Source organism: Mercenaria mercenaria, chromosome 14, assembly GCF_021730395.1.
Source record: "Mercenaria mercenaria strain notata chromosome 14, MADL_Memer_1, whole genome shotgun sequence".
NCBI classification, from domain to species: domain Eukaryota; kingdom Metazoa; phylum Mollusca; class Bivalvia; order Venerida; family Veneridae; genus Mercenaria; species Mercenaria mercenaria.
Genome location: NC_069374.1, coordinates 25,484,181 through 25,497,115, shown reverse-complemented (window position 1 = coordinate 25,497,115; position 12,935 = coordinate 25,484,181).

Here is a 12,935-nt window from a genome sequence, read left to right as displayed (position 1 = left end):
ATCTGCACTGTTCGCCATTCAGTCTGTATTTTTTGGTAAGCACCCCTTTTAACAGTTAATGGTACTGTCCAACTTGAAAGTTTGACAAGTTCATTAAAGAAATTTAGCAGGGTAAGGGTAAGTGTCCCTATAAGTTTACATAACTTTCTTTTTCCATTCATCTGAAATATTACATTACAGATATAGATATGAATATTTTAGTAAGCCATCCCTTATTCACAGTTTGTTGAAATTAGAGGATTTAACATAAACATGTACTTCTGCTTCAAAATTATACGGAAGTATTAAATATGAATTATAATTTCTGTATGCATTGATTTTAATATGGATGCAGCCTTTGGTCCACATTTCAACATGTAAACAGTATGCAACATTTAGAATGTGCAATAAATGAGGCATCTCTCCAGTATGAATGTTTAATATGAGCCAAAAGTAGAATTTTCAGTCAAAATAACTTTAAATCAATATGCATGATTAAAAATAAACACCATATTCCTCTTCTGCATGGCTGAGACTGTATGTATGTATATATATATATATATGTATGTACCCAGTAGGCATTTGAAGTCGGTTAGACGTCGTATAGACGTCAGACCCCGACGTCGGATTAACGTTGGATTTTGGTTGGATTTGCAAACCGTTTAGACGTCGGATCCCGACGTTGGCTAGACGTCGCAATCCGACCATTTTCCAACCAAAATCTAACCACTTTCCAACCAAAATCTGACCAAATTTTCAACAGAATTTGAAATCAAACAAGTAATCAACACATGTATTTTATCATCTTTATTTCACATGATAGCGACTTAAGTCTAATATCATAAATCCAAAAAAGGTAATCCAGTAATTGAAACTTTCAAGTTTAGTCATGTCTGCATGATTCTTCAACTCCGCTAAAATTCCCATCTGAAATGTATAGAATTTGACAGTTTCATCATTTCATAAAATTTGAAAACTTATACAAGTATGCTAGAGCTATTACTAAATAACTTAATTGCTACGTGCAAAACAAACATGTTATATTTTAAATTCTAAAAGAATTCTCTATAACCTCATAAAATGTAATGAAGTTTTATGTTAAACGCAATTGATTTTTAAAGTAATAAACATAATGCATCAATTTTTGAAAGAATACGTAACATTAAAAAGAATAACTATTAAACTAAGTACAACTTTCAAAAATCTGCTACTCACGTTGCGGATCCCTTTGTGTAAAGTATTTATAAACTTGCTATCTTATCCCACAAATATCAAATTACCGGAAGACTTGTGTAAACCGATGCAGGCTTATCTCGCGGCGAAGGCATGACAAATAAACAACATGTGTAGAAGAAGATTCTTAGGTGAATTTAGAATAATTTATACATGTGTATAGAATGCAATTTGTTCCTGAACAGTTTTAAATTGGTAAAATAAAATCCGTTTCCGAAAATAGACAATCTCATGCGACATAACATAATTAATGATAATGTTTGATGTGCTAATGAACTATTATTTGTAAGCGTATGTTCAGGCATAACTATCTTTAAACTATTATAGCAAAATTACACCAGTTAATTTCATAAATGAAAACATTTAAACAGACTTTCTATCCAACCTAATTCCAACGTCTCCAAGACGTCTAAGTCTGACGTCTATTACACGTCGTGGTTATGACGTTGGTTAGACGTTGGATTCAGGTCGCCGACGTCGCGACCAAAATCCAACGTCTAACCAACGTCGGTACGACGTCAGGTGTTTACTGGGTATGTATGTATATATATATAAATATGTATGTATGTACACTGGTGAGCTGATAGCTGAGACAAGTTCATTTTGTTTCAAATTTCCTTTGTGTAGCCCTGTGTTTACTTACTGTTTTGTTATCATCATTTCAAGTAATTGTAATTACGGGCCCATATTCTTCAACATTAAAAATTTGAGTTTCAGACTTAGACTAAGGAGTAAAGAATATTCGATTCACTGGAATTTTGTTTATAACAAACATAATTATAATGATAATTGTTTTAATTAATTTATTAATTAATTTTAAATAATGTTTTAAAGAAAATTTCATTACAGTCAAAGCAAATATAACACAATAAAATTTGGGATTCTCAAGTGTATGTCTACATTTCAGACTTAAAACTTTGAATACAGGCCCCGATTTTATAAAGTTAAATACCGTTACCTCGATATTCAAGGGACTGCAAAAATTGCATCGACGTATCCGAAGTTCGACATAATGATTAAAAGTAAAAGGCAAATTTTATTTACCGTCGCTTTTGTGAAACAATTAACATAAGCTCTGTAGAGCTTTTTGAGCGACCCTATTTTAAGAACAGTTAAAACCAATTATACCTTATCCCCCAGCAATTTGCTAGTGCCCATTTACAGCTGGGTCGACTGAGGCAATCGTGATATAGTGTCTTGCCCAAGGACACACCGCAATGGGAGTAGGCAGGATTCAAACCAGGGGCCTTCAACTCTGTAGGAAAGCGTCTTAGCCCTCTCGACCGATGCGTCCACATATCGTCTATCTAAGACTACACTAAATAACAAACAAAACAAACACACAAACTAACCTGATTATAATTAATACATCGCCGGATAACAATAGGTTAATTTTACACCTTACAAAAAACACGAATATTTTTTGACAAGCTGTGATATCGACGAAACCAGTTGTAAAACAGCACAGGTAAGTTAACGGGACTGAAAAATCCCATGGAGCTAAACAAAATATCCTGCTAATAATATCGAGGTAATGAAAAACAATACCATTAAAATTTATGGAGAAAAGTCGGGACTGACCAAAACACATCGTACTAACTGGAGTATCGAGCTAACCGATATCGAGGTAACGATATTCAACTGTATATTAAATAATAATTGCTAAAATGTTTTGAACATTAACCTGTCCAAACAATGACGTCATTAAACAGTAGGGCTGGGACAATTTCAAAATTTTGAAACCGGTTAATCATTTGTATGAAGTCGAATCGAACCGATTAATCGTCGGCCATATCTGAAATGCTGTTTTCTTTCCTGAAGACCTTATAAAGGTACTTTCAGCAGCTGACTTCATTAGGAACTTACAGACTATCGTTTGGAAGCATTGTGACAAATAATAAGTCATATTTTGGTGTATTTTATTTTAGATATATCACGACAAGCAAATCTAGACTATTGATTATATTCAAGTTGATATGTTTTTGCAGAAATATACTGTGGGTCTGTATGTGCTGGTAAAAGAAATGTATAAGGATAAAGTATTTGTGATGTTTATTGTTTAAGAGCGATTAGCGGTTTTGCAAAATTGAAACCGGTGTCACCTAGTAATCAAATCGATTCCGATCAACCAAGAAATCATCCCAGTGCAGTTAAACAGTTGGCACCAACTTTCAAGATTGACTGACTTGACTGTTTCGTACCCCAAAATTACCTTTTGATATTGTTTTCAAGGTTCCTTTAGAAAAAAATATATAAAGAGTGGGGTTAGCACTGCTTTCCCTGTCTGTCTGTCCATACTTCTACAAAAGGGATTTTGGAGTTGTTATAGCAGCTTCCCCCAAACAAGGAGGGCTCAGGTGATCTAAATTTTGATTAAAAGTAAGTCAGCTTTACACAATACCAAATGCACCTGAAGATGTCAATGGAGATGTCACTTGCAGAGAACATGTTATAATGTGAAGAGAAGTTGTAGAGGTTCGTACTTCATGTGGAGATGTCATTACTCGCAGAAAAACAGGTGCATACTTTAACATCAAGTTGGCAGTTACTTGCTATGAACAGTCAAGTACTTCACTTGGAGACATTATCAGTTATTTTCAGAAAACAGGATAGATGTTCATGAGTTTCTAGTTTTTTTTGCAGAAAGATTAGTACTTCATTCGAGACATTATCATTACTAGCAGAGATTCATGTGGATTTTTTTGTCATTACTTGCAGGGAACCAGTTAGTACTTCATGTGAAAAGTTGTCACTTACTTGCAAAGACTGGAATTAGTATTTAGGAAATTCAGTATTGATGGAATTACGAATTGCTGTACCTGATGAAAATACAGTAACAAGAGGGCCATCATGGCCCTATATCGCTCACCTGTTCTCATTGCACTTAAGGACAAGAAAGTCAAACAACAAAGGGAAGAAATTTAGCCAAAAAGAAAAAAAAATCTTACAAGGTACAGATATGTCAAAATACACCTGGAGGTTCCATCCATGTTGTACCACAGAAAAGTGGTCTCGGTTTTTCCCTACGGCCAATAATAAAAAAGTTACTAAATAAGCTATTTATAGTAACATAAAAGGGAAGTACATAATGTAATTAAAAAAAGAATTATTGTAAGTGAACAAAAGAAGGATCTGCCAAATAAAAACAAGAGCACTGCAATGCAGAGCAATATACACACAAAACAAAGTCATATGACCTTTGACCCCTATGTGTGACCTTGACCTTGAAGTAAGCCATCTGAAACATGTGCTCTGCACGTCGTTTCGATGAGGTGAACATTAGTGTCAGGTTTCTCTGAAATCCTTCAAGGGGTTCCAAGAGTTACAGAGCAGAAAGGAAATTGCTAACCATCAGACAGACAGACAGACGGACACTGAGGCGATAACATAATATGTCCCTTCGGGCGTATAAGAATGAATCAAGATCTTATGGTGATACAAGTTGCGTGCAAGTTTGGTTAAAATCAAATCATAAATGAAGCTGCTATTGTGCAGACAAAGTCAAAATAACTAATTCTGGCCCTTTCAAGGGCGATAACTCTGGAACCCACTACGGGATCTGGCCGGTTCAAGAAAGTACTTACCAAGATCTTATGGTGATACAAGTTTTGTGCAAGTTTGATTAAATTCAAATTATATATGAAGCTGCTGTTGTGCAGGCAAGGTCAAAATAGCTAATTCTGGCCCCATCAGGGGCCGTAACTCTGGAACCCATAATGGAATCTGGCCAGTTCAAGTAACCAAGATCTTGTGGTGATTCAAGTTGTGTGCAAGTTTGGTTAAAATCAAATCGTAAATGAAGCTGCTATTGTGCAGACATGGTCAAAATAGCTAATTTTGGCTCTTTCGGGGGCCATGACACCCTGGAACCCATAATGGAATCTGGCCTGTTCAAGAAAGGAACCAAGATCTTATGGTGATACAAGTTGTGTGCAAGATTGGTTAAAATAAAATCATAAATGAAGCTGCTATTGTGCAGACAAGGTCAAAATAGCTAATTCTGGCCCTTTCAGGGGCCATAACTCTGGAACCCATAAAGGAATCTGGCCAGTTCAAGAAAGGAACCAAGATCTTACGGTGATATAAGTTGTGTGCAAGTTTGGTAAAAATCAAATCATAAAGCTGCTATTGTGAAGACAAGGTCAAATTAGCTAATTTTGGCCCTTTCAGGGGCCATAACTCTGGAACCCATAATGGAATCTGGCCAGTTCAAGAAAGGAACCAAGATCTTATGGTGATACAAGTTGTGTGCAAGTTTGGTTAAAATAAAATCATAACTGAAACCACTATCATGCAGACAAGAAATTGAAGGACGCATGCACCGACGACGGACAACGGGTGATCACAAAAGCTCACCTTGTCACTATGTGACAGGTGAGATAAACAAGAGGGCCAAGATGGCCCTAGGTCGCTCACCTAAGAAACACACCATAACAGTGTAAAACATGTTTGACCTAGTGATTTCATGGAAACAAATATTCTGACCAATTTTCATTAAGATTGGACCAAAAAATTAGTCTCTTGTGATAAAACAAGCATTTTCTTAGATATGACCTAGTTTTTGACCCTAGATGACCCATGTTCAAACTCGACCTAGATTTTATCAAGGCAATCAGTCTGACCAAAATTCACGAAGATCAATTGAAAAATACAGCCTCTATCACATACACAAGTTTTTTCTTTGATTTGACCAAGTGACCTAGTTTTTGACCTCAGATGAACCATATTCAAATTCGACCTAGATTTCATTAAGGCAATCATCCTGACCAAATTTCATAAAAATCAATTGAAAAAAACAGTCTCTATCGCATACACAAGATTTTTCTTTAATTTGACCTAGTGACCTAGTTTTTGACCTCAGATAACCCATATTCAAACTCAACCTAGATTTCAACAAGGCAATCACTCTGACCAAATTTCATGAAGATCAATTGAAAAATTCATCCTCTATTGCATACACAATGTTTTTCTTCGATTTGACCTAGTGACCTAGTTTTTGACCCGAGATGACCCATTTTCGAACTTATTCAACAAGGTAATCATTCTGACCAAGTTTCATGAAGATCAGTTGAAAAATACAGCCTCTATCGCATACACAAGCTAAATGTTGACAGACAGAGGACAGACAGACGACAGACAGACGACAGACACCGGACATCGAGCGATCAGAAAAACTCACCTGAGCATTGCTCAGGTGAGCTAAAAACAAGAGCTGTCTGATGACAGCGCACTCGACTATTCAAAGGCTCGTCAATAAAATGGATTTTAGATTAGTACTGTTACAACTATATCACAGTAAGGGTCAAAATTATAAAACCTGCTGTAATTTACAAGTACTTATATACAATGACAGAAATTTGTATTCAGTATTTACACACTTAAGAGTACAAAAGGGGCATAGTTCTGTCGAAATACAAGTCTAAGATATGCGACCTTGTACACCGACCCTTAACATAGCTTTGTAGTCTCAATCTTAAAAGATTTTAAGTTGCATGCAAAACCTCAGTATGACCTAAGTAGACAGAGGGGTATAATTCTGTTAAAATACAATTCAGAGTTATTGGACTTGGCCCAGTGACTGTGTGCAATGACCCAAAGACGTGTGAAGTTTCAATACAATAACCCCCACCCCCAGCCCCAGCATCCATCCAAGTACTTACAAAGGTGAATGAACACAATTTTCGAGTGTAAAAAGGCACATAATTTTGTAAAAATACAAGTTTAGACTTCTAGGAAATGGACCTGTGACTGTATTTACTGACCCTAAAGACATGTGTGAAGTTTGAATTCAATGTATCAATGCATTGCAAAGATAGTTATCATTATGAATAATTTATTTTAAGGTTTAGCAGTATATCTACAAATCACAGAAATGTTTTGTAAAGGAACAACATTTTAACCAACAATCTACCTGTCTATTAATACACGTTTTACCTTACTGTACCATTGGATACTTAAAATATTCTCAAAAGTTGTCCCCTTTATAAAAGAATGCCATTTGTAAAGAAATAAAAGTAAACAACTGTTCAAATGTGAAGTTTAAGCACTGGGACATAACTGCAGTTGCATCAAAACAAAGACATGTAACAGTTCTTTAGTTTAACTAGAGTTGTCACAGGAGTGACGAATTATACCCCCACAATATGGCCTTGTCACAGAACTAAGCCAATGTCAAAGCTGAACTTGCTTGACCTTTGACCTACTGAACTCAAAATCAATAGAGGTCATCTGCTGGTCATGATCAACCTCCCTATGAAGTTTCATGATCCTCGGCCCAAGCGTTCTCAAATTATTGTCCAGAAAAGGTTTAAATGACCTTTGGAACCCAAAATAATTACAGGTCATCTGCTGGTCATGTCCAACCTCCCTATTAAGTTTCGTGAGCTTAGCCCCAAGCGCTGAGAAGTTATTGTCTGAAAACCGTTTGTGTTCTGGGTCACTGTGACCTTGACCTGTGACCTGCTGACCTAAAAATCATTAGGGGTCATTTGCTGGTGATAACCAACCTTGCTATCAATTTTCATGATCCTAGCCTCAAACGTTCTCCAGTTATCATCCGGAAACCGTTAAACTGTTTTGTGTTATTGTGACATTGACCTTTGACCTACAGACCTCAGTTGAACTTGACCTGTATTTCGTGATGTTACATCTGTGTACCAAAAATTATGATCCTAGGCCCAATCGTTCTCAAGTTATCATCCGGAAACCATTTAACTATTCCTAGTCACTGTGACCTTGACCTTTGACTTACAGACCCAAAGTCGAACTTGACCTGTATTTCATGATGTTACACCAGTTCTGTGTACCAAAATATATGATCATAGATCCAAGCGGTATCAAGTTATCATCCGGAAACTGTTTAACTGTTCAGGGTCACTGTGACCTTGACCTTTGACCTATTAACCCCAAATTCGAACTTGACCTGTATTTTCTGATGTTACACCTGTGTACCAAATATTTTTCAAATCGGTCAAGCCTTTCATGAGTTATCATCCGGAAACCACAAAAACCAACAGACCGACCGCCAAGCTCACTCCTATATACACCCCCCCCACACACACACCCCGCAAACCTTGTTGTGTGTGTGTTTAAAGATGTGAACTGTCCAGAGTTATGGCCCCTTCATGCAGTCCCTTTCCAGAATTCAATACCTATGTGAGCAAATTGATGATGCTTTGGTAGACTTACATTATGTTTTATATGCTGTTTAACATTTAGCCTGCTAAATTTCTAAAATGGACTGGTCCATCGTTCAATTTGGGCAGCACCATTTATTATTCTAAGGGTAGTTCACTGAAAATTTACTGACTTAATAGCGAACAGTGCAGACCATGATCAGACTGCAAAGATGTACAGGCTGATCTTGATCTGCACTGGTCCCAAAGGCAGAATCAACTTTTATATTGCTGACAGAGTAATGTCCCTTCTCATACATCTGCACACTGTTACTATATGCAAGTATTCCAAGTCTCAGTTGAATATCTTTGATAGTGTTCAAGATATTTGATATTATAATAAAAACTTAACCAATGCCGAAGCTGATGCCGGGGTGATTAGTATAGCTGTCCATACTCTTTGAATAGTCGGGCTAAAAATTAACAGACAAACCAGACATTTAAAGTCATACTATAAAATTTTTAATATTTAAAGGCGACTACTTTTTGTGGATTTCATGGCTGCATCAATCCATAAAATTAAATCCCAATGAACAATTGAAATTGCAATTTTCTAAAAGTTGAATTCTTCATATTCATTTCCCCATACAAGAATTTCCTGCCCCCAAAATTAAACGATGTCCCAGTATATACACAACTAAAAAGGCTATGTTAAGAAAAGAGACTAAACTGTGCCATTTTTTGTTTATTTTCAATAACTATCTTGGAAACAACTATGTGCAATGAATTTATTTATTTATTTTATTTTGTTGGATTTAACGTCGCACCGACACATGATATGTCATATGGCGACTTTCCAGCTTTTAATGGTGGAGGAAGACCCCAGGTGCCCCTTCGTGCATTATTTCATCACGAGCGGGCACCTGGGTAGAACCACCGACCTTCCGTAAGCCAGCTGGATGGCTTCCTCACATGAAGAATTCAACGCCCCGAGTGAGGCTCGAACCCACATCGATGAGGGGCAAGTGATTTGAAGTCATCGACCTTAACCACTCGGCCACGGAGGCCCCCTATGTGCAATGAAATAAATCTGTCAAGGCTATATACAAACAAGTGAATGAAGTATTGCCATGCAATACAAAGTCCCCTACTGGAAGGCACCTAATTTTCTCTACTGCAGTATAACATAATGAACTGATATTTGTCAATGATGTATAAACAATATTGTACTATCTATACAATATAATATAACAAAGCACTTGGTTTAAAATTTGCATATATAAAAACGTACAGTTGTTTTCATTTGGAATTTTTTTGGCCGATTATACAAAAAGTTATCATAAAAGTTATTTATAGTAACAACAAAGTGAAATTAATCCTTAAAAAAAAAAAAAAAAAAAATCTATAAAATGGATGGAAGTCCACAAGAAAATCTTTACCAGGTAGAGATAGATCAAAATACACCTAAATATTGGATGTAACATGCATGTTGTACCACAGAAAAGTGGTCTCGATTTTTCCCTACGGCCAGTAATAAAAAAATTACAATGTAATCTATTTATAGTAACAACAAAGGGACGTAATTCTAAAAAAGTGTGCCTCATGGTGGTGAACATTTGTGCCAAGTTACATCAAAATCTCTCCATGCATGAAGAAGAAATGCTCCGGACAAAATCATTCTTGAATTTGACCTCTAAGTATGACCTTGACCTTAGACCTAGCGACCTGGTTCTGGCGCAAGACAATTTGTCTTATGGTGGTGAACATTTGTGCCAAGATACATTAAAATCCCTCCATGCATAAAGAAGAAATGCTCCAGACAAAGTCCTTCTTGAATTAGACCTTTGACCTCTAAGTATGACCTTGACCTTTGAGCAAGGGCTCCGGGATTTGCACATGACACGTTGTCTCATTATGGAGAACATCTGTGCCAAGTAATATTGAAATCCCTTAATGAATGACAGAGTTATGGACCGGACACGAAACAGACCCTGTTCATGCCATGTTAACATTTGACTACTAAGTGTGACCTTGACCTTTGAGCTAGGGGTCTGAAAGTTGTGCATGACACATCGTCTTATTATGAGATACAATTGTGCCAAGTGATATTAAAATCCCTTCATGGATGAGAGAGTTATGGACCGGACAGGAAAAAAGCCCTGTTGACCTTTGACCTCCAACTGTGACCTTGATCTTTGAGTTAGGGGTGCAGGTTTTGCGCATGACACGTCGTCACATCATGGGGAACATTTGTGTCAAGTAATATTAAAATCCCTTCATGGATGAAACAGTTATGGACCGGACACGAAACAGACCCTGTTCATGCCATGTTAACATTTGACTACTAAGTGTGACCTTGACCTTTGAACTAGGGGTCTGAAAGTTGTGCACAACACATCGTCTTATTATGAGGTACAATTGTGCCAAGTGATATTAAAATCCCTTCATGGATGAGAGAGTTATGGACCGGACAGGAAAAAAGCCCTGTTGACCTTTGACCTCCAACTGTGACCTTGACCTTTGAGTTAGGGGTGCAGGTTTTGCGCATGACATGTCGTCACATCATGGGGAACATTTGTGTCAAGTAATATTAAAATCCCTTCATGGATGAAACAGTTATGGACCGGACACGAAACAGACCCTGTTCATGCCATGTTAACATTTGACTACTAAGTGTGACCTTGACCTTTGAGCTAGGGGTCTGAAAGTTGTGCATGACACATCGTCTTATTATGAGATACAATTGTGCCAAGTGATATTAAAATCCCATCATGGATGAGAGAGTTATGGACCGGACAGGAAAAAAGCCCTGTTGACCTTTGACCTCCAATTGTGACCTTGACCTTTAAGCTAGGGGTCCGGGTTTTGCACATGACACGTCGTCTCATCATGGGGAACATTTGTGCCAAGTAATAATAAAATCCCTTCATGGATAAAAGAGTTATGGACCGGACACGAAATTGCGGACGGACGGAATGATGGAATGACGGAAAGACGGAATGACGGAAAAGTGCATTCCTATAGTCCCCGAAACTGGTTTTCAACCAGTAGGGGACTAATAAAAGAAATTGTTCTTTGTTTCATATAAAATTCAGCTACTTCAGAACAATTCTGTTACAGTTTCTAGATTTTCACTCCATCATAGACCTATTTTCCACAAGATATCCATACATTTGCTTCAAGAAAACGAAAACAAAAAGGGGTGTTGAATAGTATGCAGTGAAATGCAAGTCAACTGAAGTCAGGTACCCTCATATTGCCGCATTTCAGAAAGCGGTCCACAGAATAAACACCTTACTTTCGTTTTCAAGTAAACAACTCAACAACATGCGAATATTAGCATGAAAAAAGTGTCCTTTTTAATGTAAAATTCATTCCAAGAGTAAAATAATGCCCATTTGGTCCCCGATTTACGCACAAATGCGCGAAAAATGGGAAAATTAGGATCTATTTATTAGGGACTTCTTTCGACAGCACCACGAAAGCACATTTTTGACCGAATTACTGCATTATAACCTAAACAGGGTTATGAACCTGTAAAATGTATATCAGTTCATGAAAGTGGACAATGGTGTTAAGTTTCAATCCATTCCCGTAAGTGGGTACTGAGATACCAGCTTACATAGAAAAACTTGGCGAAAAACTGCCTAGTCGAAGGGGCATAATTTTGTAAAAATGCGAAGTGGAGTTATGGAACCTGTGCACTGCATGTCAGATCATGACAGTGAACAAGTGTGTGAAGTTTCAATCTGAATCCATTCCCATTACAGGGTACCGAGAAACCAGTCGAAAAAGGGGCACAGTTTTGATTTGCAATGCGATGTTGATGTAAAAACAACGAACTTGATGGCACAATGTACAGAGAGAAATGCAAGTGTCTCTATCTAGGAACACAGTGAGGCACCACATTGGTTCAATTCTATAATGGGAAAAACATAACTCTGCCTCCTGGTATTTTTGTCACTGACCACACCAAGGTGTTGCCCCACTTTGTTCCATTCTTTTTTCAGAAGTTGAAATCGGCCTGTGCTGACCATTGGAGGCACGTTTGGATTGGTGATTCTTGTTTTTATTATTGGATCAAATGCACTATGAACGAATGAATGAGTTTGTCCTTATTCAACGACAGTTCCAGACTATCACAAAATATGCCAGTCATCTAACTTTGCCTAATGCTTAATTTGGCCGAGATATTATGCCCACAAACATTGTCAGAAAGCTCGGATGATGACCGACTTAAAAAGCGAACATGCTGTGTATGCTGCCCGCGCACCACAGGTGTTCACGTAATAAACCATACTTTCAGACGGGCATATAACAAGAGCTGTCCGTAAGACAGCGCGCTCGACTTTTCTCAGTGCTTGACTCTGAATTAGAGCTTTGCCAGTAAAAAAAAAATCTAAGTTAAAAAGGGACATAACTCTGTCAAAATTCAAATCAGAGTTATGGGAATTGTGTCTCCTGGTGTAGACTTTGATAGTAAATAACTATGTTGAGTTTCAAGTAAAACATTTTAACAGTATTAGAGATATTTGACTTTTAACAAAAAGTTCTAAGTTAAAAAGGGGCATAATTCTGTCAAAATTCAAATCAGAGTTATGGATATTG